The sequence below is a fragment of the Canis lupus genome, chromosome 16, assembly GCF_048164855.1.
Source record: "Canis lupus baileyi chromosome 16, mCanLup2.hap1, whole genome shotgun sequence".
Lineage (NCBI taxonomy): Eukaryota > Metazoa > Chordata > Mammalia > Carnivora > Canidae > Canis > Canis lupus.
Window position 1 is genome coordinate 22,523,780 of NC_132853.1, and position 23,060 is coordinate 22,546,839.

The 23,060-nt window shown below is 52.3% G+C and overlaps 1 long non-coding RNA gene across 1 annotated transcript in view; it reads right to left on the reverse strand.

The window, feature by feature from the left end:
* Nucleotides 1-3,952: 3,952 nt before the first annotated feature.
* Nucleotides 3,953-23,060, reverse strand: part of LOC140606303 (uncharacterized) — a 40,662-nt gene continuing 21,554 nt past the window's right edge. Inside the window, exons 4-6 of the long non-coding RNA XR_012008651.1 lie at nucleotides 22,514-22,649; nucleotides 21,923-22,030; nucleotides 3,953-4,908 (exon numbers count right to left, since the gene is read on the reverse strand). This is a non-coding gene — a long non-coding RNA (uncharacterized lncRNA). The remainder of the gene's footprint in view (nucleotides 4,909-21,922; nucleotides 22,031-22,513; nucleotides 22,650-23,060) is intronic.

Sequence of the window (23,060 nt, forward strand, 5' to 3'; positions counted from 1 at the left end):
GGGATTGGTCTAAAGAATGCAGAAACATCTCCCTGCCTGCACAGGCTCGTCCTCAGACTCCCTAATGTTCTCTGCCTCTTCTCAGGGGCCTGCTCCCACCCTCCCCATCCAGCCCACCCCAGTTCACTGCCCCACTCCTGTCCCCAGGCCCTTCTATGGCTCTGTCCTCATCCTTCAGGATGGTAGCTTTGCAACTGGGTTCTGGGTAGACTAAGAAGAGAGATGAGGAAGGGCAGGGAGGTGGAGAGGTGAGGAGGGAGGGTGAGTCCTCCTTCCTGGAGACCTGGAAGTCCCTCGCATCCTGTTACTCACTTCTCTCTCTCTCTCTCTCTCTCTCTCTGCTTCTCTCTGATTCTCTCCGTCTCCCCTCCAGCAACATGACTGCTGCTGGGAAATCTGTCAACTTTTGCATCCTGGGGAGCTGAGGGAGGCTTTTCTAGCAATTAGGCCAAGGCCTCTGATCCGAGAGATTGTTAAACACCTGGCAAGCAATAACCCGCTCCACTGGGCCCCGTGGGGAGGGCAGGAGGAGGGCAGGGCAGCAGTCAGAGCCTCTTTCCACCGCCTGGCCAAGGGACCAAGGCCAGGTGCAGGAAGGACTGAGGGGGAAGAGAAGGTAGTGGGGATACGAGCCTTAAAAGTCCTTCCCTGCACGCTGCCTTTCAAGAGCCACAGGCTCAGCTCCGGGCCCAGCCAGGCCACTGAGCTGCAGGTCCCTCGCTACATGAGGGTTAGAAAAGAAATGAGTGGTCAGGCTGTGGCAGAAGGAGAAGGCGTGTGTCAGGAGCAGAGCAAAGAGAACGGAGTTTGGAGTCAAAAGCCCCAGGCACAAGCTCCTCTCTTTCCTTCCTCTGCCATCTTGAGCATGCAACTTCACTGCTTTGAGCCTCGTTGGCCTCCTAGTGAAATGCAGACCCACTGCAAGGTGTCCCAGGGACGGGAAAATTAGTTCAAGGACAGAAAGTTTCACTGGTGAGGCACCAGGCTGACTCAGTGGTTGAGCGTCTGCCTTCAGTTCAGGTCATGATCCTGGGGTCCTGCATTGGGCTCCCCACGGGGAGCCTGCGTTCCTGTCTCGGCCTCTCTGTGTGTCTCTCATGAATAAATAAATAAAATATTTTTTAAAAAGAAAGAAGAAAGAAACAAAGAAACAAAGAAAAAAAGAAAGTTGCTTTGGAACAGGACAAAGAGCCCCCCCTCTTGAGGCCTGCCCTGCCACCCCGCCACCCCTCCACCCCACCGCCCTTCCACCCACTGGCTGGGGGGGGAGCTGTAATTCCCCTAATGCAAGGAGGGGAAACAAAGCGTCAAGGTTTTAAAGATGCCTGTTCATCTTGCTTTGCATACATTTGCATATTGAGTTCAAGAGGCTTGTCCTAATTCTAAGGATGGAAAATAAAATAAATTAACGAATGCAAGATGAACAAATGTGATTCCTGCAGCCATTGTCTCCCTGGCTGTTCTGGGCTTGACACCAGGGAGACAAAAAATGTTCTCAAGGCAATCAACTTAATCATCTCCGGGCAAGGGCCCCAGACAGAGGCACCCTGCCTCTCCCACCCCCACCCACAGGTCTGGGAATGGGGGCACCAGGGCAAGGGGGGACCATCCGTGAGCTGCACTGGGAACTTGCATCTCAGGGCGTGGTGGACGAAAGCCAGGGTCCTGGCCCACAAGGCCCAGGCGTGAATCCCAGCCCTGCCACGTCCAGATGGGCGGCCTTGGGAAGTCACCCAACCTGTCTGCTCTTCGGTGCCCTCGGGACTCAGACAGTCAGATGGGGATAACCCATAATACGGACTCCATAGGGTTGGTGTGCAGACTCAATGAGTGGACGTGAGGAAACTACTTAGTGAAAGGCGTGATAAGCGCTCATGGGTACTACTGTTCTTATCACTGTCATCATCATCACGTGGTCGAAAATGCACACAGGACCAGGAACCTGAGATTTGTGGGGTTGTGCTCTTCCCCTGCCCCTGGTCCTCTGGCCCTCTTGGCCTTTGTACCCACAAAGGGATGCCCCGGCGCCCTTCAAGCTGTGACACAGCCAGGCGGCCCCAGTCCTGGCCCGCCCCGGGGCTGCTGGAGAACACACTCTGAGGGGGCGTCAGAGGCACAGCCCTGGAAAACCCGCAACCGGCCCTCTTCCTCGCATCCCTCAGCTCCTACACTCCGGAAGGACACTGCCCGGTGCCCTGGGACAAGCGACAAGCTCCGTCTTCCTGCTTCCACCCCGCCCGCCCCGCCCCCCTCCCCCCCCTCCCCCCCCTCCCCCCCCCTCCCCCCCCCTCCCCCCCCCCCCCCGCCCCCTCACACCCTGCTGGCCGGATCCGGATCCGGATCCGAGACTCCCCACCGCCTCCACAGACACCCGAGCGGGAGAGCGGGACCACAGCTCACAGGGGGCCACAGCATCCACTTTGCCCGACCGCTTCACTCACCACATTCCTCCCTCGCTGCCGGGAGGGAGGGCGGTGTCAGGAGCCCCACTTTAAGGTCCAGAAGATCAAGGCTCAGAATGAAGCAACCTGAGACGTCCCCCTGCCAGAATGGTTAACAGGGAGCTGGGAGACCCGTGATCCCCGATTCCTTCCCATGGCTGGTCTTTCCAAGGCACAGAAAGGAAAGGAGGTGGAGAGAACACGGCAACCCCACTTCCCACCTCAGCACCCCTGCGGCACAAGGCTCCCCTGCTCAGGAAGCTGGCACCCGCGCAACGGGCCAAGAATCAGCGCCACTGCCTGCAGGACGTTCTGGAGCTTCACTGATTGATGGCCCGAAAGAGCCACCCCTGAGTGCCTCGGCCGTGACCATGACCCCTGGCCCATCCCGTGGTGGCTCCTTCACCTTCCCTCCAGCACACCCTGGACTCATGAGGCTGCTGGGCTAAGTCAGAGGTCAGATATCAAAAGCCCGGGGTCAGTGGCTCCCACTTCCCACCCAGTCCAGGAGGACCCAGGCCCAGGCTGGGGAGAGGGTCAGGAAGGAGAAGGGGGAAGGTCCCAACAGCCAGCCCAGCATCCACGCTTCCCCCAGGACCTTCCTCTGGCGCCCCGAGTGGGCGGCCTCGGCTGCCATCCCCATCTTTCCTAGCTCCTGAGGCCCCTTCTCGGGCAGAGGCCCATTAGGTTGATTAAGAAGCACATTCCGGAATGAAGGAACATATTTCAGTCCCCAGAGGACCCTCTGCATTTTCCCACTCCCTCTCTTCTCCCTCTGCCGTTCCCTCTCCTTCCTCTCCTCTGTCAAGGCCCTATCCCTGCCCTCCATGGCCCTGTCACTCACCTTCTGGCCCCTCGGATTCCAGGGGACAAAGATGTGAGCCAGACTCGGTCAGCGCCGCAGGATGGGGTGGGCCAAGCTGGGCCGGGCTGACATGCTAGATGTGTGTCGGAGAGGGAAACAGGAATCCTCCAGCATCGATCATATAATTTAATCCTCTCAATGGCCCTTCCAGGGAATTATTACTCCACTTTTTATAGATGAGAAGACGAAAGCTCAGAGAGGTTAAGTAACTTGCTCAAGGTCACCCAGCCAAGAGACAAAAGTCAGCAGTTCTGAAGCCCCGCGCCTCACTCACCATGCTCTCCTGTAATGCCTCCTCCTACCCCATGGACACCAGGATCACACAGTCTGGCTTCTCCCACCCACCTCCCGGCCACCCAGCCCAGGGCCCAACTATCAACTCAGACATAAATCACATCGAATCACCAGGGAAGGTGGTTAAATCCAGAGGCTCCTGAGCCCTCTCCTAGAGCTGCTCAGCCTGAGGTGGGGCCCGGGGATCTGTGTATTTTAACAACTTGCCTTAGTGAGTCCGATTTCCAAATAAGTTTAGAAACCACTTTATTAACCAAAATTATTTTTAAGACTTTATTTATTTATTTATTTATTTATTTATTTATTTATTTATTTAAGAGAGGGATCATGTACCAAGCATGAGTTGGGAGAGGGACAGAGGGAGAGGGACAAGGAGAAACAGACACCACGCTGAGCGGGGAGCCCAACACAGGTTGATCCCAGGACCCTGAGATTGTGACCTGAGCCAAAGATAGATACTTAACCGACTGAACCATCTAGGCACCCCCCAAAATTCTTTATTTTGCAGATAGGAAAACTGAGACCCAGAGACGGTATGCAATCAGCCCAAGGCCACACAGCAAAAGCCCAGAGTAAGGCCTAAGTTCCAGCCCCCTTTCAACCTGGAGGGTCATTAGCAGAGAGCTGCCAGTCTCCAGGCCTTCTCAGGCACCAGCCCCTCCTCGTCTCCACCCCCACTTCTTCCTGAGTAACCAAACCAGGAAAGCTAGGGCACAGCATTCGCAGGGAAGAAGTGGCCTGCCTCCACATCCCTTCCCTTCTGGGCCTGGCAAGGATGTGCTGTATGGAAAGGTCTTTACTTTCTCTGGGCCTCATTTCTTTCATCTGTTAGTTGAATCTCTGAGACAGGACCTTTCTGTTTCCTGAAGGGAGTCTAGAAGCAAGGGAGAACGAAAATCCCACCAATGCAAGTAGCGACTCTGGCCAGCTCCCCAGACCATTGGAAATGGGTCACTAGCTACGAGAACGATCCACTCCCAAAGCCTTGGGGTTCGTGCTCACAGGCACTGCCATCCGGGTTGTTCTGGTTAAGATCTCATGGCCACAGCAGAAGGACACGCGTCAGAGGGACCTTGCATGGCAGGAGGCTGCTTGTCTGGCAAATCCGTCACAGTCGTCCCCAGCAGATGGGGGGAGTAAGCCACGGTCCAGAGACAGCAGCACGACTTGCCCCTTTGTAGCACTAAAGCTCCCACATCCCAGGAAAATCATCAGTTTCAGACTAGCCCGACGTTGGCCACTCTTGGCAATAAGTCACGTGCTCGGGGTCACACGGCACAGGCCCTTCCCCCATCAGGAACTCTTTTCCTGTAAGAGAAGCAATGGATGGCGGCATCCAGGCTGCAAAATTCTAATGGCAATAAACAACAAGAGCCACAATAATGTCATGTTTCTTCAATTCTAAGAGGCCATTGATTTTAAGGAAAAGTCAAGTTAACAGATTTTCAGGGGGGGATCCCTGGGTGGCTCAGCAGTTTGGCACCTGCTTTTGGCCCAGGGTGTGATCCTGGAGTCCTGGGATCGATCCCGCATCGCATTCCCTGCATGGAGCCTGCTTCTCCCTCTGCCTGTGTCTCTGCCTCTCTCTCTCTCTGTGTCTATCATAAATAAATAAATAAATAAATAAATAAATAAAAAATCTTTTTTAAAAAAAGCTTTTCAGGGGCAAAAGGGGAGGCACAGGGATCCCTGGGTGGCGCAGCGGTTTAGCGCCTGCCTTTGGCCCAGGGCGCGATCCTGGAGACCCGGGATCGAATCCCACGTCGGGCTCCCGGTGCATGGAGCCTGCTTCTCCCTCTGCCTGTGTCTCTGCCTCTCTCTCTGACTATCATAAATAAATAAAAATTAAAAAAAAAAAAGGGGGAGGCACATCACATTACGTGTAAGATGCATCTTGATGCCGGAATTCAAGTGTTGGAAGGAAAGATAACGGGGATCTTCGAGCTGAGGAAGTACAGTCGTAATAATAACCCAAACAGACGCGCAACCCAACATGCACAGCCCTTGTCCATCGACAAAGCACTGTGGGGGGTGGCGGGTGTCTCCACTGTGGCGAGGAGGACGCTGAGGCCCAGGGAGCTTCCCCAGCTAAGCCCAGGCGTAGGCCCAGTGGTCTAGTGGACCTGAGGATCTTTGTTCTTGGAGGCTCTTCCCCAAGGGCTGACATCTTGGCCAAGAAGGGTGGAGTCGGGGGAGGCATCCTGTACCCTTCGGGAGACCAACAGCATTAGCCCCAGCCATATAACACCAATGGCCTCGTAATTTATATAGCGGTTTTCATTACTTCCCTTCTCCAAAGGCTTGTTCAATAAATTACCATTTTATGAATTCCAAAGTGCTCCGTGGAGCGCAGAGCTGCACCTGGCTCCAACTGCCATAAGAGAAAGGACAGAGGGGGCTGGGGAAAGGGTGCCGGGCTCCCTGCAACAGCTTGCCTTACTTGAGGGCGAGGGGGGATCCCCACAGGCTTGGCCGGTGCCAGTCCCATCAGGTCCTGGTCTCTCCCCACATCCCAGCGCTGTGAGCTTGGGCCTCACTTCCCGCCTATAAACATAGGAGGATCAGATCTCCTTTGTGGATTGTGAGGGAAGTAAATGGGATGATGGGATTACCATACCTGGCACGCTGTAATGATAATAAGCTCTATTTCCTGTCGCTGTAACCATCTCCTTGCTCCACTCAGATCATCAGTCACCCCCTCCTTCAGGGAGCCCCCCAGGACTGCCCTGCTTCAGGCCTCCTCTTTCTCTACCCTAAAACTCTCCTCAGTAATATAAAATAGATCAATACTTACTGATATGGGGGATGCCTGGGCGGCTCAGTGTTGAGCACCTTTCAGCCCAGGGCGTGATCCTGGAGATCCAGGATCGAGTCCCGCATCAGGCTCCTTGCAGGGAGCCTGCTTCCCCCTCTGCCTGTGTCTCTGCTTGTCTCTCTCTCTGTGTCTCTCATGAATAAATAAATAAAATATTAAAAAAAAATACTTACTGATACGGAGAATCTCCAGCATATGTTGTGGAGTTAAAAAAGCAAGATGTAAGCCAATTTGTAGAGTATGATTCCAATTTAATACAATATATTTTTACAGATATGAATATATATTATATATATATAGAGAGAGAGAGAGGAATATATCTGTATAAGCCTAGAAATAATCAATTAGTAGGTTTCACAAACTGTTAACAGTTGTTTTCTTTTTAAGATTTTATTTATTTATTCATGAGAGACAGAGAGAGAGAGACACACACACACACAACAGGCAGAGGGGGAAGCAGGCTCCATGCAGGGAGCCTGACGTGGGACTCGATCCCAAGTCTCCAGGACTGAAGGCAGCGCTAAACTGCTAAGCCACCCGGGCTGCCCTGTTAACAGTTTTTAACTTCTGAATGATAAGTCTTACTTTGGAGGAGAGTCAATTTTTATTTTTGTGTAATTTTATGTAGTGGCAGTGGGGGTGACCTTTACCTTAGGGTGTGTGTTTTTAATATACTTCTCAAGTTAGAAAAGGAAAATAAAAGATGACTCCTCCTCCAAAGAATATGAAATGAAATACTCTTCTCTTCCTTGCTCCGGGAAGATGAGGCCAGAGGTTAGACTCCGATGCTGAAGTGTGAATTGGGAGGGGAATTTTTTGCATGCAAGTGAACCAGGCTCTGGGTCCTGTTCCCTCCCTCACCAGCCCCCTCCGGTCTCTACCGCCCCCTCCCCCACCCCCACCAGGAACCTAACCCTGTCCTCCCTTGGCATGTGCCTGGTGACTTTGAATGGCAGAGGACCTAGCTGTGCATCCCTGAGTCCCTCAGAGGGAAGGAACTGGAGCTGCATCCTTTACCATCGTGAAGATGCACCTGTACCAAATGTGGTCACCATGGCAACATAGTCACACCAGGGGGCACTGTCCAGAAAACAAGTTGCCTGGAAACAGGGCTGAGGATGGGCAGGGTCCGACCAGAGGGAGCTGCCTACTCACCCCCAACTCCCCACCACCACCCCACACCCCCACCCTACCCCCCAACCCCCGTCTCCTATTTCTGAGGAGGAGGCCAAGAGGGAGAAGCCAAGCAAGAAGCAGGCGGACCGACAGCGGAGATGAGGAGGCCCAGCAAGGCTCTCCTGGCCCTGGTCTTGGGTTTCCTGCTATGTGAAGAGACAATGGCAGACGTCCTCGGGACGTTTCCAGGCCTCACAACTAGTGCCCTAGCTGGAGATAGGTAGTCACAGAGCCAGACAGAGACTTTGGGCTCTGAAGCAGACAGCCTCAGTTGGGGAATATGCTCCATCACAAGTGTTGGCATTTCCCTGTGCCTCAGTTTCCATGCCTATATAAAAGAGGAATCTTGGAAATACCTACTTCTGTTGGCTATTGTGAAGAATAAATATTATTCTGTTTGCACAGTATACACTCACAATATATGTCACCTGTTGTCATTAAAATGCTTGGCACATAGTAAACACTCAATAAGCATGTTTATTATTAATTCCTCCCTATTCTAGTAGGTTCCAGACAGCCTGCACCCTCTGTAGATGCATCCACAATTATTTGTCAAGCCCTTACTCTGCCAAGCTTTGTTCTAGGCCCTGAGGATACAAAGATTTAATGAAAAAAATCATAAGAATTCTCTGCTTGTGGGTCTCACAGAGGAGGCGGGCCGTGGAAGTCCACAGAGGGAAGATGCCATACTGTGACCTGTGCTGGATGGAAGCAAGAAGGGACAGGTGGAGGGGGGCCGGAGGCACTTCTCAGTAATGCCTGAGCTTAGGATTGAATAAGTGGAGAAGGGCAGCCCGGATGGCTCAGTGGTTTAGCGCTGCCTTCAGTCCAGGGTGTGATCCTGGAGACCCGGGATCGAGTCCCACGTCAGGCTCCCTGCATGGAGCCTGCTTCTCCCTCTGCCTGTGTCTCTGCCTCTCTCTCTCTCTCTCTCTCTTTCTCTCTCTCTCTCTCTGTCTTTCATGAATAAATAAATAAATAAAATCTTTTTTAAAAAATGAATAAGCTGAGAAGCTGGCCAGGGAATAGCATCCACAAAGGGACCCAGGTAAGTATGAGGATGAAACGAGTGGTTTATAAAGCAAGTGGGGTGTTGGTTTGCAGTAGGGGTATGGGGCAGGTGACCTAGAGAGCACAGGATGAACAGGGTCACATGGACATGGGGTAGCTTCTGAGGACTCAGGTGTCACCTGAGGATGGTGTGGAGCAGGGGAGGATAGGGGCACACCTGGAGGAGCAAGAGCTACAGGATGGCCATGGATGGGGCACAGTTCAGGGAGCGGGGGTGATGGGGGAGCACTTGGGTCCTCCTTCCAAGGCCCAATCCCTGACCCATGGTGTGGCTGGCATGGCTCTGAAGCCCCTCGCCCCCACAGGGAGCAGGGTATGATTTAAAGAACGAGCCAAGTCCAATGCCTGGAGCAATCAATGCCTTCATGGGTCCCCTGCCCACCCCAAGTCTCCCAGGGACTCTCGTGGCTGTTCCCAAAAGGAACCTCCCAGACAGTCCAAGCAAACCCAGTGTGACAGGAATAAGTGCTGTGCCTCCCAAGAGAATGCAGAGAGCATGCCAGCATCTGAGCAGCACTCTCTGTGATGGATGCCATCCTGGCTCTTTGTTCCAAAAACCCCTGGCGCATGGTGCCACAGTCACACCTAGGAGCTAGGATGTAGCGGGACCGTGGAGACCTGCAGCACCTCTAGGAAGGAGTCACCCTGGTTCTCCCAGCCCCCTTCTCTCTTCGGGAGAGCTGCAACTGCAGCAAGCAGGCAAAAGGGGGTGGCAAGTGTTTCTGCAGGTGGGGAGCCCACAACATCATCCTCCCCGAATTCTGCAGATGAATTTTGCAGATGAGGAAACCTCCGTTTCCTCATGCTGCCCGAGAAGCAGCATACTCAAGGCTAATAAATAAGCTACCAGTAGCAATGGGCCTCTGGGGCTCGCCCCCTGGCCTCCTCCCCTACATCTCCACGGGACAAGATGCGCCCTGCCAACACAAAACCCCAGCTCCAGCCCAATCCTGGAGAGCCAGACCTGCTCCTGTTTTTTGTTTTGTTTTGTTTTGTTTTTTTAAGTCCTTTCGCTTTTAACCTGACCTTGAGCTCTGCTTGGTTAAGGAAATGAAGTAAGGGTTCTGTAAGGCAGGAGGAAGGGGATGAATGAAACAGTGCTGGGAGTGAAGATCAACCGTTCCCGGTTCCTCACAGGCCCAGGGTTTTCCCCATATTCAGCTGGGCTCAAATAGAAGGGGTTTGGAACACACCTCTTTGAAAGGGCCTCATTCAACTGAGAGGTTAAGAGAAGACAAGGCCTGGGGATAAAGGACACAGAGACCACCAGCTTATATACCCTGGGCCTGTGAACATCCCCTTTTCTTTTCTTTTTTCTTTTTTTAAAAAGATTTTATTTATTTATTTATTTATTTGCACCCACACAAGCAGGGGGCGGTGGAGGGGCAGAGGGAGAAGGAGAGACAGATTCCCGCAGAGCAGGGAGCCCCATGAGGGGTTCCATCTCAGGTTCCTGGGATCATGACCCAACCCCAAGGCAGCCACTTAACCAACTGAGCCACCCAGGCGCCCCAAGCAGAGCTTCCAACAGGTCTTCCTGTGTCCCTACCTGCAGTCCCAGAGTGAAGGAGGAAGGGGGGGGGGGGGGGATTGGGGGAGAGCTCCTCCCACTGGACTGTGGTATCCTGGGAAGTAGCTATTGGATCTTACTCCTTGTTGGGTCCTCAGTATCAAACATAATAAATCGCCTTAAATCAAAGTGTAACAAAAAAGTCTCAATAGGAGGAAAGAAACAAATATTCATGAAGTGCCTGCTGTGAATCGGGCTCTCAGCTGCAGAAATGTGCCTCATCGAATCTGCACTCCATCCAAGGTGCTCGGAGAACTGTGGTTGTCCCCACCGCAGGTGAGAACACCAAAGTTCAGAGAGGTTAACTTCATCTCCCCAGCCCACACAGCTTTCCAGTGGCAGAGTTGGGAGTCGTGTCCAAGGCAGCCCGGCTCTGAAGCTATGGTCATCCCTCCTCACCTCGCCACCCCTCCCCCTGATGTGGAGGAGCTGCAGTGGAGAGGGCACCCAGCTTTGGCAGCCTGGCCTCCTGGAATAGCCCCGGGTCTGGAAGCCTCTCCTTGCACAGCTCTGTGGCTAGAGCACCAGCTTTCATGTCTGCCTGGCTCCTGGAACTAGCCTCCTGGTCTGTGCCTCATTCTGTGCTCCCGAATAAACGAAAATGCCTCAAAGATGACTTTTTCACCAAATCTAGCCTATGGGCCTTGTTTCTGAAAGGCACCACATCTGGGGTTTCTGCTTCTGGCTGGGGCATCACATAAGAGATGCAGGCAGGGAAGGTACAGGTCCTGGGAAGACAGACAGAGTGACCCTCTAGTGGCTGTGACACCCTCCTGCCACCCCCCGAGACCAGGTACCTGGCCCTGAGTGAGGCTGCTGGGGAGAGGGGGGTTAATACCTACTGAGAAACAAGCAGAGCCAAGCCCAGGCGTGTGCTCCATGCACAAGGCTGCACTTAATCCTCAAACAGCCCCGTGAAGAAGGCACACTTGTCCCCACTTTATAGCGCAGATGGGAGGAGGGACTCGTCTAAAGCTACACACAGAATTTGAACCCAAGTCTGTCTCACCTGAAACTTGTATTCTTTCTGTGACATTATATGACATGAGTGGAAGCCCTGGGTTAACAATGTCCCTTGTTGGAGGGGCCAGTAGCCACGTGGACCAGGCCCACAGGGGACCAATGTGGAGGGGGCGTGGCCTCCGGCAATTGCCCAACAGACTAGACCCTTGGAAGTGGTCACCAGCAGCAGTGAGCTCCCACCGCTTCCTGGTCCCTCCTTCCTAATAGGAAGCCTGAGTGATGGGGAATCAGTGTTCCTCTGACCTGTCACCTCTCGGACCCCAGGGACTCCAGGGAAGGCCCAAAGAGCCCAGGAGGCCTGCATCTGCACAACCATTAGGTACCCTCTCAGCGGCCAGGCCTCCCTGCATTTGGTGGGTGAAGAAATTGGGGTACAGAGAAGAGGAGGGCTTAGCCAAGCCCACCAGCCCGGGGAGCTGAAACAAAGGCACTCACATCTTGCCCTTCCCACTGTGGGAGCCCCTCCTCCCACAGGCTCAGGCCATTTGAGAAGCCTGGGTCCCTGTGGGTGGGTTGAGAACTGGATTAGTGTTGCCTTGGCCCAGCAATGTTTATTCCTCAGGGTTTGTGTCCAGGTGACAGGACCCAGCATCTGGGAGGATGGAGCTCTAGGAACATAGTAGGCTTACTGCCATGATAAAGAGCTTAGTGCGTGCCAGGCATTCCACATGTTATCTCCTGCAACCCTGTGTGAAGTGAGCATCACCGACCTGGGATCAAAGTTCCCAGGGCAGGGACCCCAACACACCCCCATCCACCAGGGCTGCCTCCTCTCCCGCCAGCTAGGCCAGAGTTGGTGAGGACAAAGCACTACCTCCTCACAAGCCAGGTGTCTCTGAGCCCTGGAAACTGGCTGAGCTGGGAGCACAGGAGCAGGCTGGAGACTGAGCTGTCAGCTTCCATCTGCGTGGGTTTGATGCCTGCTTCAAGTTTCCGCTCGCATTCAGGGTGGTGATTGAAGGCACCAGAGGGGAACTGCGTGTCTTCCAGAATTATGATAGGTACTTGCTGGATAATGACTCTATGTCTATTCTAAGCAGGAGGCTGGTGCCAGGTGCCCCCTCCTCTAGTGACCTCGGCTCCACAGTGAGGCCTGCTTTCCACGGGCCGTCCTTCCAAGTCACAGGAAATCTCTGCTCTGGCCAGAGGGGTGCATACAGCTAGATGTCAAGGTCATCCTTCCTGACTCACAGCTGAAGCTCTCTGGCCACCCTTGGTTGCTGAGCTACCTAGAGCTCTCTGTCAGCCAACTCTGAGAAGCCTCTGTGTTTGTTGTCAACTGTCAGAGGCAAGAAGTTCTTTCTCAAGTTCAACCTGCAATGGTCAGGGCTAAGACACTAGGGCTGAAGGTCAAGGAAGCCAAGTCTCGGTCCCAACCCCACCACTACCATGCTACACACTCACCACTGGGTCACAGGAGTTTAGCTGGTGGCCACTGAGGCTCTGTCAATTTATAGTTCACATCTAAGATGTCCTGTAGATCACAGTGTGAAGGCAGCTTCTTTCATTTCTCTGGTTGGAGCAGTTTGGGGCTTAATGGGAGGGAGAACCACAGACCCAAAGTGGGACTCCTCCCTCCAGAAGTCTCAAGAAGAGTAGAGATGGAGCTGGGGTCAGATCGGGGGCCAGGAGGCAGAGGCAATGGGACTGGGCAGAGGGGGCCTAGGTGTTTTCCTGTGTCTCTTCCAAAATCTCTATAAGGAGGGGCTCAAGGCACCAATATGTTCCAAAAGGAAGGCCCACTACAAAAGCTGCCTTGCACAGCAAGCCCGGTGTTATTGTGAAGATGATTTCAGATCAATAAAAACAGCCAAGCTCTCTAGAGGCGCTTGATTCATGCTTTCCATGAGACTGAGGAATCATCAATTGCCTGTATTAGGAATAAGAAGACCACTGTAAGGATGACTTTAGAGGCAGGAGGAGATGGGGACACTGATGAAATCGTGGGGAAGCAGAAAGCTGCCCTAGAAGCCCTGGCAGGAACGCAGGCTCCCTTCCCTTGCTTCTTAGAAGGATAAGCTTGGTGAGCCCAATCCTGAAACCTCCCACCGTTTCTCCCAATCTCGTGCTATCAAAAACGGTGTTCTGAAGGCTTTCCTGTGCTAAGTCCCACACGGGCATTGGCAGGCTGCGCAAATGAAGGAGGGCCTCCAGGCGTCAGGGTGCTTGGGAGCTGGGTCTCTAAAGACTAAGACACTGGAGGTATGCAAGTCTATTTACTCCTTGGCAGAAACACAAGTCTCCTTGGCTTCAAAGAAAAGAGGCTTAAAAAGTCTTGGGCGCCGAGATGCAGACATCAAAAGCCGCCTGCCCACTGACAACCAGATGCATTAAGTGCAAATGAGGCTGAATGTGCAGGTTCTATTTCCCTTGAAATATACTTGTCAGCCCGGAAGGCAAAGATCAGAGAGCCGAGGGCTCCTCCTGGCCTGCATCTACCCTCCTCCTGGCACCCGGTGCCCCAGCTCCCATCCTTCCACGGGGCCACCGAAATCTCTTCTTCCTTGGGTTGACTGCTTGTTCTCTCAGTGTTTCTGGAAGGGAGGAGAAAGCTCATCTGGAGACACACTGGGTTTGCAGGCAAAGCAATGGATGGGTTGATGGAGCAGAGCCTTAGGAGGATCTCAGCTGTAGGAAGTGAATTGAGAGTTCTTTGCCTCCTCCTCTGGCCAGAGGACTAAAAAGGACACAGCCTCTCCCCATCCCAAAGGATGCCCAAGTCTGGTGGGGGGAACCCAGTCTCTGAATCAGGAGCCCTAAGTGTGATGGGAAAGACACAGCCCAACTGGAGAGGAAGGGTTCTCCTTGTCCAATGGGGCAGAGAAAACTCATACTGCCCTGGAGCCACCAACCTGATGGAAGAGACATAGTCCTGCCTCAGATGAGCTCCTAGTCTGATGGAAGTGGTAGCCAAGATCCCCCAGTCTGAAGACTGGTCAGCTGTTCCAATGTCTGATAAGCAATCAGAGCTTTTCCAGCCCTGCACTCCCCGGGTGAGCCTTTACCAGATTTGCCATAAGCGAGGACAGCTCACTGGGCATCTGAGCACCAGATGCTCTCCTCATCTGCTTCCTGCCCATACCCAGGGATCCGAGACCTTACCACGACCCACACTCGCAGCTTGAGTGGATCCCGGACTGGGCTGTCCTTACCATCCTTGCCCATGATCCCTTCTCTATCAATACCTGCCCCCTAATGTTCTGGGAAGTCTGGGCTCCTGAGGCAGCCCAGTAAGAGAACCTGAAAATTAGCCACAGAATCGCTGAACAGTAATTGGGTGCTTACTATGTACTTGACATATGTAGTGTGCTGGGGATGAAATAGCCAATGAAGATGGAGTCCTGACCCTGGAGGATGCCCTATCCCAAACACAAAGTTGCCATATATTCTGAGGTCCACTATATGGAGTATATCTCCATGAGTCCTGTGGCAGCGCAGAGGAAGGAATGATTAATTCTGCCTGGGGTAGGGGTGGAGGAGAGGCTTCCCAGAGGAGGAGACATTTGGCTCAGGCCTTAAAACATGAGCAGAAAAAAAAATGAGCAGGAATTTGCCAGATGGAGGAGGAATGAGCATTTCAGCAGAGAGAGGAGGTAAAGGCTCCAGGGAGGGACATAGCTTATGGGACTCAAGGATTAAAAAAAATGGGAGGGCTGGGATCCCTGGGTGGCGCAGCGGTTTGGCGCCTGCCTTTGGCCCAGGGCGCGATCCTGGAGACCCGGGATCGAGTCCCACGTCGGGCTCCCGGTGCATGGAGCCTGCTTCTCCCTCTGCCTGTGTCTCTGCCTCTCTCTCTCTCTCTGTGACTATCATGAATAAATAAATAAAATCTTTAAAAAAAAAAAATGGGAGGGGGTGGGCAGCCTGGTTGTCCAGCAATTGTTCTCAAACTATGGTCTGCATCACTTGGGGGTTTACCAAAACTGAAATTACCAGGCCCCATTACCATATTTCTGACTCAGTGGGTCTGGGGTGGGGTCAAGGTGACACTGGTAACTGTGCGAGGACAATGCCTTTGAGAACCACAGTTGTGAAGGACTATAACAAATTGGATCATTACTCCCAATTCTTCTACTAGAGGAAGTAGAGTATATTCCCTGCCCCATTGGGCTTGGCCACAACTCATGTGGACTTGACCAATAAAGTGTTAGTGGGGCAGCCCGGGTGGCTCAGCGGTTTAGCACTGCCTTCAGCCCAGGGCCTGATCCTGGAGACCCGGGATCGAGTCCCATGCCAGGCTCTGTGCGTGGAGCCTGCTTCTCCCTCTACCTGTGTCTCTGCCTCTCTCTCTCTCTCTCTCTCTCTCTCTCTGTCTCTCATGAATAAATAAATAAAATCTTTAAGAAATAAAAAAATTAAGTATTAGTGGACTTGATGTGAGCAGAATCTTTAAATTTGCTTATGGGGTTCAGCATGGCGTCTTGTGCTTCTGTTACCCACCATGGAAGAGTGTGCTTTGAGGAGCTGCTGATCCCAGGATGGGAGTTATGTGTCACAGACCTGAACCCAGCTTACAGCTTGACACAGAGTTTCCCAAACCACCTGAAGACCCATGAGTGAGATAAACAAGTTAGTGATTGTAAGCTATTGGGATTTGGGGGTTTTTTGTTATATAGCATTATCATAGCCAAAACCTGACTAATACAAAGGCTTTCAGTGACATGCTAACAAATTCAGGATCCATGCAGGTAGGAGAATAAAAGCTGAGTGTAGGGTAGATCTAAGCAGGCAAAACTGGAGGCAGGAAGGCCAGGTAGGAGGCTGTTGCCATAGTTCAGATGAGACACGGGATGAGCATCCCAATAAGGAGAAGAGAGAGAGTAAGGAATGGACTGGAGAGATACAAAGGTGCTAGAACCCCCAGAGGACTTACTGGGTGAAGAAAGGAGGGAGGCAGCTGCCTGGGTGGCTCAGTCAGTAAGTGTCTGCCTTCGGCTCAGGTTTTGATCCCAGGGTCCTGGGATGGAGCCACATATCGGGCTCCCTGCCGAGCAGGGATCCTGCTTCTACTTCCTGGGCAAGCCCCTGTCCCTGCTTGTGCATTCTCTCTTTCTCACTCTCTCTCTCTCTCTCTAAAGTAAATAGATAAAATCTTAAAAAAGAAAAAGAAGAGGGAGGCAGAAGTTCACTAGAATGGCTACACTTTTGTACGGAGAAGATGGAGCAGTCCATAGAGAACATGAAGGCCTTTTGTTCTCTGATGCCTCAGGAAGGCCCATTGCATCCTGAAGGCCAATAAACACATAGACGTGCCCCCCAGACTTCCACCTCCCACAACAGGGTCCTGGTCAGGGCGCATGCCTGGGCAAGCTGGGGCCCATCCAGAGCAGCAACTAAGAATTGCAAGGGGACTTGCTCATTGAGAGACTGAAGCCACAGCCATTTCTGTTGTTTTTCTCCAGTCTGCTTGGTTCTAAGTCAGCTGTAGACGAGCTTCGCCCACAACCGCCAGTCTTTTAATTTAATTGTGTGGTGCTGGGGTGTTTTTCCCCCTAGCAAATACATCAAAATTGTCACATCGTAAATAAACAGCCTTCTTTCCCCACTCAACACCCACCACCCACCACCACTCCACCCTACACATGCACAGCTGGAACAGCTGGAAGGGAGGGAGGGCTGCCAGGGGCGGGGGGCCTAGGAGTGCCGGGGAAGCTCCCCTGGAGGGAAGAGAGGCAGGCAAGCCAGACAGCTGCCTTCAGAGCCAAAAGGACTTGAGGACTAGATTCTTCTGCAAGCCTCCACCAACTAGAGACCACATAGAGCTGTGGAGAAGCCCGGCGGCAAGCTGGCCCCCCTAGGAGCATCACTAGCCCCTCTGAGCCTCAGCCTCCTTATCCGCCAAATGAGTTTCAATGTGAATGACAACACAGCTACAGCTACAACAGACCTTTGTCAGCTGTGAAGTGTCTGACTGTCTAATAGTGCATTGTTACACAGTGACAGTGTAGAGTTGCAGAGGCAGGGCCGGGCCTTAGTCACTTACTGTGTGACCTTGAGCAAGTTGTTTCACCTCTCTGTGCCTTGGGTTCCTTCCTATAAAACAGGGCTACCAAGAGCACTCGACTCAGAGCACCTAAGAAGTAAATGCAGCACGTGTAAGCACCTGCAACAGAGCCCGCATGTGGTGAGGGACTGACGAATATTAGCTCTCACTATTGTATCGGGGAGTAACAGCCCCCTTCAGGCTACTCAGCCTCTCATTCCCAGGCAGTACTCTATGAAGAGGGAAGCGCCGAGACAATTCGAGGTCCAGGAGACCATGGCAAGAGTTCTTTCTAGCTGAGTTCTCACTCTCGAAAACCAGACTTCACAGAGGAACGTGTCCCCCCACCACACACATGCATGCACACACACATGCAGGCACACACGCAGCAAGGAGAGTGGAGACACAGTGCGGGTGCCCCCGTGCCCCCATTGGGAGGGATAAGTAAGGGACTGGAAACCCGTCAGGCACATTCCCACAGGAATGGGAAGTCCTTCCTACAGGAAAGGTGAGGCACCTCTCCCCATTGAGGCACCAACAGAGAGAAAGAAGCAGATCCAATCAGTCCCTAAATGTTCATGAGCCACCCCTACTGTTTGAAGTACTGGGAATGGGGCTGTGGAGCAAACCAGCAATGTCCCTCCTTCCTAGGAATTTCTCTCCTTTATGGTGTGATGGATAAATCCTGGGCTCCGCGGCATCAGATGCCATCACTTTGGACTTCATCTTGTCACTTTCAGGTTTGCCATCCTTAAGGAGTCACTTAATGCCCCCTCTTCACCGTGTTCCCCTCTGTAAAAGGGAGATGACGCTCGCCCCTGAAATGTGGTCGTGAAGATCAAATGAAAGTGCATGTCTTCTGGGAGCTCAGTAAATGCTTGCTTTTCATGTCTGTGCTATGTAGCGTTTAAACCGGTGCTGCAGACACTGCTTGTGCTTCTCCTTTCCCTTAGTGGTGGAAGCTCTGGATTTTAGCTGGGCACATAGCCCTCCAGAAACGAGCACATTTCCCAGCCTGCCTTGCAGCCAGATTTGGCCAGCAGAGGGTAGAAAGTGGTGTGTGCACTGTTGGGTATGCTCTTGAGGAAGGCAGCTGGCTGGCCCTCCTTCTCCATGGCCCTCTCTCCTCCCTCCTAACTGGCAGGAAAGCAAACCCAGTGGACATGCTGGGGAGTCATCTCGCCCATGCTAAGGAGAGTAGTACCCTGAGGAGTGTTGGGGGACAGTTGGATAGAAGGGATCCCCAACTCCAAGGGGCCACCATGTTAAATTGGAATGCTTGTGACCAGCCTCATGTTTACATGAGAAGGAAATCAGCTCTGATCCTCTTTAAGCTACTGCTACCCTACGCCTTTGTATTGCAATTGAAAATGTCTCCCCATTGAAATAACACTTTTTCCTTAATTAGCAGCACAAGGAGTGGAGAAGAACATGGGGAGGGGTCAGCCTGAGGGCAGGCAGGTGAAGAATAGACTGATGGGTCATAAAGATTGTACAGACCGAGCTGGTGATGGGTGATGGATGGAGACAGTCCAAGTTGTCTTTTGGAGGATGGAAGGATGATGACAGAGCTGGTTACACGCCATGACTGTGAGGTGAGCCCCCCTTGGGGGATGACAAGCCCAGTTTGGGACACGTGGAACTAAGGTGTGTGCATAACCTCCAGGTGGCACTGTCCAGGATGCGGGGCTGCCTTGGGGGCTGGAGGTGGAGACTTAGGGACCATTTCTCTATGGAGTGGAAGCCCAGGCACAGGGGTAAAGAAAGCAGTTGGAGAGGAGATGGACAAACGCTCAAATCAATATGTATGTACACAGTGTGATAAGTACAAGGAAGGAAAAGAAGATGCTGTCTCTGAGCGGACAGTTTGCATGAGAAGGGTCAGGGCAAGTTCCACGAGTTCATGATATTTAAATTGAGACCTAGGTACATGGAGGATTTATAGGTACCTGGTAGGAAGGCAATGGGGCAGAGGAGTGACAGAAAACAGCTCAAGCAAAGGCCTTGCGGCTGGAAAGACTTGACCCATGGAAGCCAGAGGCAGTGGAAATCTGCCATTCTTTTTGGCTGGTCTACATTAGAACCCCCTCACTATGTTAAGGAAGCCCCTACTTTTTCTGGCAAGACCAGCTTCCCACAACAGTCACTACAAATGTTAAATAATCACATTCCCAGGCTCTCATGCAGCCAGGATGCAGGGACCGGGCCTGGGCCAGACCATCCGAGGCATGCTGTGCCCTGTCTGCCACCTAGGACTGTGCCCATTGCACAGAGCACACATGCAAGGCTCTTGGTCACTTAAAATGATGATCTGTCTGAGACCTTAGAGAACTTTGCTTTGTTGTGTAGAGCCCTGCTTTATCTGGATCTCAGTCTTTGTTCATGATAGAAATCTGCTTTCTGACCCCCGAATACATAACTGCACTGTTGTTATCAGAAATCCTGCACTTGCCACAGAGCCCTCTTCATGCACCCTGATGTCTGCTCTCTTATGCAGAATTCCACTTGTTTCTACAGAACTCCACCCAGCTTCCCAGAACTCTGCTCTTGGCTTTTTTTTTTTTTTTTTTTTTTGAAACAGATTCCAATATTGATATACAGAGACTGTCTTTATTCTACAGAAACCCTGATTGGTTATACAGAAATTCACCAAGTTACACGGAATCCTGCCTTTTTCTTCAGAAGCATGCTTGGTCGTGCCGAACCCTTGGTGATTTTATAGAAATCTGAATTCACAGAATCTTGCTTTGTTACAGAGAAACCTGCTGTGTTCCAACAGCCCTTCCCCATTAGAGAGAACTCAGTAGAGCTGCACCAGCATCATTGACTTGGACACCTGCTCTGGGGTGCAGGACCCTGCCGCCCACTTGACCACTGCTTGCCAATCTCATTGTTCTTTAGAACGCTTTTTGGGTGCACAGAGTTCTCCCAGGAGGTTCAGAACCCCAATTTTTACACAACACCCCAAAATTGGTACAGAGAAATCTAGGAGGTTACACTGAACTCAGCTTTGGTTGGTAGGACCGCATCCTGGTTCACAGATTCCCACATCCTGCGATGAAGCCCAGCATCACAGTAGTGGCTTCTGTAAGGACATGGCACCCATATAAGCCTTTGTGAGGCAAGTGGTCAAAAGAATGGCTAATGGATCCTCACCTTAGACGAGGCTGGGAGGGCCTGTGCCCCCCGAATCAGGATCCAGGCCCCCTTCACTCTTTTCTTCCCCAGCCAGGGAGGACTCAAGCCTGAGATATGGACAGCAAGGGCCAAGCAGAGACCCGGAGCAAGGCCTCGGAGAAAGAGACAAGCACCCAACTTGCTTCTCCTCAGGCCTGGCCCCAGCTGCCTGGGCACAAATCTACTTGGACAGAAATAATCAGCCAAATTAATTTAGCTTTAAATAGCAGCACTGAGAATGTTTCCACAAAATTTTCTCCGAGGAGAGCTAAGCAGAATTAATGATGGCACAATATCGGAGAGAAATGTTATTTATTAAGGCCTAATCATTCCGGGGAGGGGGAAGTCATCATAACATAATAAAGTGGGAATCAGTTGGCCCAGCCCAACCCCGCCCAGCCCCACTCAGCCCGGGAGCCAAGGAGGGGCCCTGGGAGTCCAGGATCTGGGGAGCCTTGTAGAGAAGCTGCCTGCAAAGTGAACAGCTTCTCCTGGGGCTCCCTGGCATGGGAGAGCTGGGCTAGGCTCCCCACGTCCTGCCACGTTCCTCGTAGGCTGTGTCCACACCAGCCCACTTGTTCCTTTGCTGAGCACCTTCCAAGGGGGGCAGACTCCACTACTGCCAGGGCACCATCAAAACATGGAGCTCACCCCAAGCGGAATCTGTGGAGCCCCACCCCACTTCCCGCTGCTGCCACTTTATTTTTTATTTTTTTTTAAGATTTTATTTATTTATTCATGAGAGACACACAGAGAGAGGCAGAGACACAGGCAGAGGGAGAAGCAGGCCCCACTCAGGAAGCCCGATGCGAGACTCGATCCCGGGTCTCCAGGATCACACCCTGGGCCAAAGTTAGGCACTAACCCACTGAGCCACCCAGGGATCCCCTCGCTGCTGCCACTTTAAGGGGGCCTCCATTCATTTGTGCTTTCAACTATTATTTATTGAGCACTGAGATGTCGAGCTGCTCTGGATGCTGGGAGAGACAGCGGGAAGAGCAGCAAACAAGTAAATGAACAAGATGATGTCTGGTGGTGAGAGTGTTCTGGAAACAATAAAGTGATAGAGATGGAAGCAGGTGGCAGATTTAGGGGATGTGGTCAGGAAGGGACCCCGAGAGAAGATGAGCTACGACCTGACACCTCAATCGTTGGGGTTGGTTGGTTCTGTGAAGAGCTGGAGTCAGGGGAAAATATTCTGGCAGAGGACACAGCATGGGCAGAGGTCCCGGAAGAGGGGAAGAAGCTTGGTTTTCTGAAGACCAGAGTGACTGGGGCGTGGTGGACGATGGGGAGAGAAACAGGGACTGTGAGCGGCAGTTCTGCTACCAAGAGTGTGAGGATGGGTCAGAGTCAAAGACTTCCCAAGAGGAAGATGAGATCTAGGAAAGAAAGGATGAGGGGCCACTTTCTCTGACCCCTGTGCACCCCAAGATCTTCCCCCCATCACACCATGGCTTCTGATCGGCCTGGTACCACATACGTCACTGTGCCGGCTGCCATTTACCTTAAGGGACATTGATAGAGCAGCATAAGTCTGGAGGAGGCTGCTTCCCATCTTTTGGGGGCATGCTCCACATGGGGTCTTTTGGGTCTGTGGTCCAAAATGCAGCATCTGTCATCAGAGAGGCCTGGGTTCAAATTCTGACTCATCACAGAACCATGGGCAAGACATTTAACTCCTCCAAATTTCAGTTTCCTCAACTATAAAATGGGACAATAGCATTTACCTTGTGCAATTCTTAAGAGGATTAAATGGGTGAAGGAGGTCCTGAGGCATCTCTGGGATACCACCAAGGTCCCCAGGGTCCTCCTTGGTCTGAACCATAGGCTGCCAGTCATTGGGGTCTGGAGTGTGCTGATGTAGAAAGAGTCAGACACACCTGGCCACCAGGACTCACCTTTCCTCACTTGGAAGGTGAGAGTGATAACCCCTCCCCCAGGAGCTCATTTGAGGGTCACATGGAATGATACTTGGTAAACACCTGGCCCAGGTAGCTCCATTACTGCCACTCTCTCCCCCAGACTCCTCTGTTGGGCTATCATAACAAAATGCCACAGACTAGATAGCTCAAACAATAGAAATTTATTTTCTCACAGTTCTGGAGGCTGGAAGTCCAAGATCAAGGTAGCAGCAGGGTTTGGTTTCTGAGAGTTCTCCTCTTGGCTTGCAGATAGCCATCTTCTCACTGTGGGATCTCCTGGGAGATTCCAGAAGAGCAAATCCGTTCCATCTGCATTTGAAAAACAACATGGTAGACATGTTTACCACTCACATTTCAGAGACAGCAAGTCAGCTTTGGAATCCAGCCTGAGCTTTGATGAGAGAAGGGAGTCAGCATCCAGACACCCCTCTCAGTGCTTGACCATTCTAACTGACCCCCAGGGCCATGGGAACTTTTCTGCAGGTGTCAGGACCGATCTTTGACACTCTGGCCTAGCCCCAAAGACTCTGATGCACAGGAAGGAACCTATCTACCCCTTCTCAAGGTGCGGATTCCTCCATCCAAGTGTGCCCTACTCCATCCCACCTGCTGGGGATAGGCCTTCTGGAATGACCTTCATTAGTCCTAAAAACACATAGTCAGGGAGGCCTGTTGAATGTGAAATGCCCCATTTCTCTTGGGACTTTTCTGGAATCTAAA